The sequence below is a fragment of the Physella acuta genome, unplaced genomic scaffold (assembly GCF_028476545.2).
Source record: "Physella acuta isolate Inbredline_101_S28 unplaced genomic scaffold, ASM2847654v3 ptg000824l, whole genome shotgun sequence".
Classification (NCBI taxonomy): Eukaryota; Metazoa; Mollusca; class Gastropoda; family Physidae; genus Physella; species Physella acuta.
In genome coordinates, this window is record NW_026732342.1 from 613,329 (window position 1) to 619,912 (window position 6,584).

Consider the following 6,584-nt stretch of genomic DNA (forward strand, 5'->3'; position numbering starts at 1 on the left):
TGGATGGGGGTGGATGTTGGTGGATGTTGGTGGATGTTGGTGGATGTTGGTGGATGTTGGTGGATGTTGGTGGATGTTGGTGGATGTTGGTGGATTTTGGTGGATGTTGGTGGATGTTGGTGGATGTTGGTGGATGTTGATGGATGTTGGTGGATGTTGGTGGATGTTGATGGATGTTGGTGGATGTTGATGGATGTTGGTGGATGTTGGTGGATGTTGATGGATGTTGGTGGATGTTGATGGATGTTGGTGGATGTTGGTGGATGTTGATGGATGTTGGTGGATGTTGGTGGATGTTGATGGATGTTGGTGGATGTTGGTGGATGGGGGTGGATGTTGGTGGATGTTGGTGGATGTTGGTGGATGTTGGTGGATGTTGGTGGATGTTGGTGGATGTTGGTGGATGTTGATGGATGTTGGTGGATGTTGGTGGATGTTGGTGGAAGATTGGATGTTGGTGGATGTTGGTGGATGTTGGTGGATGTTGGTGGATGGGGGGGTTGGGGGGGTTGGGTAGACGCTGTGCATGGGGTCTACTACAGGCCTTTATGTCAAGCTAAAACAAAACTTAACCCTTAAACGCATGTTGTGTTATTCAAGAATGAAATAGCAACCAGCCTTTATGTTGTGTGCGGTTGTGTTGTGTTCTGCTGTGTTGTGTGCTGTTGTGTTGTGTGTTGCTGTGTTGGTGTGTTGTGTGCTGCTGTGTTGTGTGCTTCTGTGTTGTGTGCTGCTGTGTTGTGTGCTGTTGTGTTGGTGTGTTGTGTGCTGCTGTGTTGTGTTCTGCTGTGTTGTGTGCTGCTGTGTTGTGTGCTGCTGTGTTGGTGTGCTATTGTGTTGCGTTGTGTTCTGCTGTGTTGTGTGCTGCTGTGTTGTGTGCTGCTGTGTTGTGTGCTGCTGTGTTGGTGTGTTGTGTGCTGCTGTGTTGTGTACTGCTGTGTTGGTGTGCTGTGTGCTGCTGTGTTGTGTGCTGTTGTGTTGTGTGCTGCTGTGTTGGTGTGCTGTTGTGTTGTGTTGTGTGCTGTTGTGTTGTGTGCTGCTGTGTTGTGTGCTGCTGTGTTGTGTGCTGTTGTGTTGTGTGCTGCTGTGCTGTGTGCTGCTGTGCTGTGTGCTGCTGTGTTTAACGGCGTTCCACTTGAGTGGATGAAGTGTCTGACCTTGGAACGAGCCCCGTCTGCTGGCAACCAAACGTTAACCTTCCTGTTCAAACATGGCCGTGGCCAGAACAGCTTGAATACGTTCTGCTGTCTGTTGCTGTGTTACACAATGTTCATTCAATTTTTTCAAAACCGAAAACAGCCGGAGGAATTAATTTATACCGCGGAAAACACACACGTACACACTAATATGCACACTCGCACACTAACAATCGGACACTCAGACATGCATATGAAAAGGTTCAGGTAAAGACTAAATGCACCTATTGGCCGGCCAGTTCGCGCATTGGCCGTCTCGCTTGGCCAATGTTCACAAAACGTTTGCCCTAGCCAACGCCCCGTGTAGGTACGCTACGATGGCGTGTGACTAATGTATTCCTACTCATGTATGTGAAAGTCCCATCTGTGATGAAGAAGTGAGACAATCTTTAAAAACAAAAAGGCCTGTTGGTAAAGTGACCAATAGGACCCCAGCGACTGGAGATGATGCTACCCTAGGGAGGTGACCAATAGGACCCCAGCGACTGGAGATGATGCTACCCTAGGGAGGTGACCAATAGGACCCCAGCGACTGGAGATGCCTTGGGTTTCCGGAAACATATTTCGTCTTCAAACGGGGCAGTAGAGTAGAGCAATAGATCAGCAATAAGTAGAGCAATAGGTCAGCAATAAGTAGAGCAATAGGTCAGCAATAAGTAGAGCAATAGGTCAGCAATAAGTAGAGCAATAGGTCAGCAATAAGTAGAGCAATAGGTCAGCAATAAGTAGAGCAATAGGTCAGCAATAAGTAGAGCAATAGGTCAGCAATAAGTAGAGCAATATGTCAGCAATTTGTGCACGAACGGAACATTGTGTTCTAAAACAACTGTATGCAAGAACTCAGTTTTCTATTCTACAAGAAAAACATTGGCATTCGTGGTGACTGAGGAAAAATCACTACGAAACAATCGCATCTCCACAATCGCATCTCCACAATCGCATCTCCACAATCGCATCTCCACAATCGCATCTTCACAATCGCGCTCCACAATCGCATCTCCACAATCGCATCTCCACAATCGCATCTTCACAATCGCATCTCCACAATCGCATCTCCACAATCGCATCTTCACAATCGCATCTCCACAATCGCATCTTCACAATCGCATCTCCACAATCGCATCTCCACAATCGCATCTTCACAATCGCATCTCCACAATACGCGTCTTGGTTGATTTTGGGCTTTGGCAGAAACACACACACACTTCACACATAAAATAATATAGGCCTATATGGTGGGGTGAGAGATAGAGTGTGCGTGTGAGATTTATAGTATGTTTTGTCATGTTATTATGTTACGTTATGCTATGACTCGTCATTGATTGACTTACAATACTTGACTCAAGTCATGGAATGACTTAAACAGCCTACTCACTGGGGGTTTTGATTGCCTGCTATGGTCCATTGATTGCATACTGGCCTTCAAAATCCCAAACGAGGCGGGCTTGACCTCTACACAAGATACAGGAGAGATAACTCAGCCGATACATCACGGGACTCACCTTGTCTGCTGTTACATTCAATGTCTGTGGCCCGAAATGTGAGGAACTTCTATACCGCCAGACGATGCAATGCAGGGGGGGGGGGGGGGGGTTGGCTGTTTAGGGGACTCACAATCCAACCAAAAATATTTATTTTGCACCTCGATAGAATCGTGATAAAAGATCTACCACAGCAGTGACTCTTGTACCCACACATTGTTGTATTGAAAAAAAAAACAACTACATGAACGTTTTGCGCCGAGATTTATAGCTAATATATAAAGCTCAATTCTGTATGTAAATTTAATTTGTTTGTCGTGGATACTTTGATGGATTTAAGTGTTAGATTATTATAGTGCTCCATGTCTAAATTTAATCTGAGTTAAAAATTATTATTGAAAGTGTTGGGAAATAATTTTCATTTTTCAAACTGATAGTAATAATTGCCGGCATGTTCATTAAACACAATTTTAAAATAATATCATCTTTTACAAAAAATCTAATTATGTCTGAAAATTATTTATATTTAGTCCTTTAGAACTTACTCCCCTTTGATAAATTAGGAAAACACAATTACTTCCCTTTATAAAACATTGCATTAGTGGAAAAGAATTTACTTTTATTACTTGGTTTTGGTGTTGGGAAAAAAAAATAATTACATAATTAGCATATAGCAAATAATTAGCAAATAATTACATAATTACATAATTTTGTAGGTATTTTACGGATAAGCTTGGAGTATTATAATTGTTCATTTGGTTTGGTTTGGCACCTACGTTCGTTTAAAAGAGTGCAAAAGACTATGAATAAGTTGAGGTACTATAGTCGTTTATTAAGCTGAAACAGGCGATTCTGCCCCGGGCTAGACTGTGAGCACTTTGCGTTTATGTTCGCGTTTGTGTTTTCTTTGTGTTTAGGTTGGGTTTGCGTTAGTGGTTGCGTTTTGATTTGGTTCGTTTTTGTTCTTTCTTTTTTCGTTTTCGTTTGTGTTTTTTTTCTTTGGGTTTGTATTTGTGTTTATGGTTGGTTTTGCGTTTGGATTTGGTTTGTTTTCGTTTGCTTTTTCGTTTGTGTTTTTTTCTTTGGGTTTGTGTTTGTGTTTTTGGTTGGTTTTGCGTTTGGATTTGGTTTGTTTTCGTTTGCTTTTTCGTTTTTTTTTCTTTGTGTTCGTATTAGTGTTTGTGGTTGGGTTTGTTGTTAGGTTTTTGTTTTCGTTTGTATTTGTAATTGTGTTAGCGTTATGTTTGCGTTTTGTTATTTTGGTTGGTTGTGGTTTGGGTGGGCAATGCCGGGTTTATGATGATTACTAAACACACAGGTAATGGTCTTTAACAGAAAGGTTTTTCACAGAAGCCAGAGCAGGGCCTGGCCGGGACGGCTAGTATATATATAAATTATGGGGGCCCGACATTTTTTCGTTGGCACCTTTTTTTCTTGTTCCGCCACTGGCGGAAAGATTATTTCAGCCCTAATGTTAATTCTTAATTATTATTTAATCTCTTATGTTAATTTTGTACATATTTAGGTGGGGGGGGGGGTCTTAATTTTGTCTGTTAACTGGTGATGGTTTATTTCTAGCGCTGATCGGATCTATTCAAGCTGGTGGCAGCATGGGTCACATGCGCCACGCCTATGTAGATTTGAACTCTTTTCTAATTGAAAACATTTTCACTTGCATGCAGACGACTGTCAAAGCAACACGGAAATGTGACCTACATAAGGTACACCTGGCTCTGTGTTGACGGGATTTCCCCAGTAGATGTGTGGGCAGAGTGTGCTGGTGCTAAACACAGCTGACTATTTGAAAAAAGAATTTTCAAAATCTCTAACCGGAATATTTGCGCTTGCTATGTTGACAGCCATGTTGACATTAGATGCGTCCACTGTGGCCACTTATTTCTTCATGGGCGGACCCAATGGCGTAGGCAAGGGAGGGGGGGGGGGGTTGAGGGGGGGGGGGGGTTATAACCCCCCCCATGGACTCACACCCCTATATATATATATATATATATATATATATATATATATATATATATATATATATATATATATATATATATATCTATAATATAACGCTGCTGGTAGTGTGTCAGTCCTTCCTTCCGTCATCGCTATAGCTTTTGGAACCATAAAAGTAAACCTTCGCACCACGCAGTGCTTTTCAGTGCACCGCAGTGTCTTATTATAAGTATTAGAGTAGGGTTTGTTTATATAGCGGCATAGAGCTATTTTATAATTGCCACGGTTTTTACTCTTTCGCATAACGTCAAGAAAATATTAAATACACGCAAACTGCTAAAACGTATTAAAAAGATTAATGTCAAATATCATTGTCGTTTAGGCTCCCAGAAAAAGTGGATACATTTTAATAACATAATAACAGCAGGGTAGAAAAATCAAATTAATTTAACTCTTTTCTAATTTTGACAAAGGAGGTAATTTAAAAATACATTAAACTCACGCTAATAAAAAATGTGAATGCAAATATACGTTCGTCATAGAAGGAATTAGTGTTGCAATAATATAATTAGCAAAACGTGAATGCAAATTATTCGGATGTGTAAGAGGAAATTATTGTTAGAAAATTATAATTAGCATGGATTGATAAAAGGCAATCTTTTATTTATTTTATTCACTGAATGTAGGCCATACTATTTATTACTTATAATTTTTAATCAACTATTCAGCACTATTATAGGCGCGTCATCACGTTCATTAGGTGCGCAATGGTTTTAGTTATGAAACTCTTTTGTAAATTTTTAAAATTTAAAGTACTGGAAAAAAAATGCGTGAATGGATAAAGTGAAATATTGTATATATTATAGATACTGCCTATTATTTATACTGTTTTCTAATTATTATTCTATCTTTCGGGTTTTATAGGAGAGGCGTAGCGAAGGGGGGGGGGCATATGTCCCCGGGTGCCGACCTTAGGGGGCGCCAAAGTGGGTTGGAAAAAATTTGCGAGGGGGGTGGTGGTGGAAATCGAAAGTTTTACGGCGGGGGGGGGGGGGGGGGAAGGGGTGCAAATCGAAAGTTTGAGGGGGGTGCAAATCACCGGAAAGGGCGCGATTTGGCGCTACGGGCTAGACTGTGAGCAATATGCCTTTATGATTGCATTTAAATTGTGTTTATGTTATGAGTGTTGTGTTTGTTTGTTCGTTTTTTTTTTGGTTTTTTTTGCGTTCGTTTGTGTTGTGTTTAGTTTTGTTCTGTTGGTACATTTAAAAAAGATTTACCGTGGCGGAGCACGGGATGCAGCTAGTATATATATATATATATATATATATATATATATATATATATACCATTATATATATATGTGTATATATAATATATATATATATATACATTGACTAGACAACATAGTATACATTGACTAGACAACATTGCATACATTGACTAGACAACATTGTATACATTGACTAGACAACATTGCATACATTGACTGTTAGATTGCCGATTGGTTACAGACTAGTGTAGGATCGGATGGTTACAGGGTGATAAAGGGTCGTCCATAAATGACGTCACACTCGTTGGGGGGTGGGAGAGGGGACTCCGTAATTTTGTGACGGTGTTTGATAAGGGGGAGGGGGGGTTCAGATGGTGCGACGTCACACTTTTGCATCATAAAAAAGCAATGTTAGAAAACGAATTTTAGACGTTATTTCGCGTTTTAGAAAACTGTTTTAATAAATAGTAATAGGAATTGATTAACATGCTCTATGTTGACAGAGTTCAGAAAAAACATTGTCTTTTAAGAAAAAATTCATCTGCAATTTTGAGGGGGGGGGGGGTGCAGGCTGAGGTGTGACATCATTTTAAGGATGACCCCTAAGACCCAACAAGCGAGACAGGTTAGACAGTTTCTGGTACAAGATTAGCGGTAAGTCGACGTTTACTGACA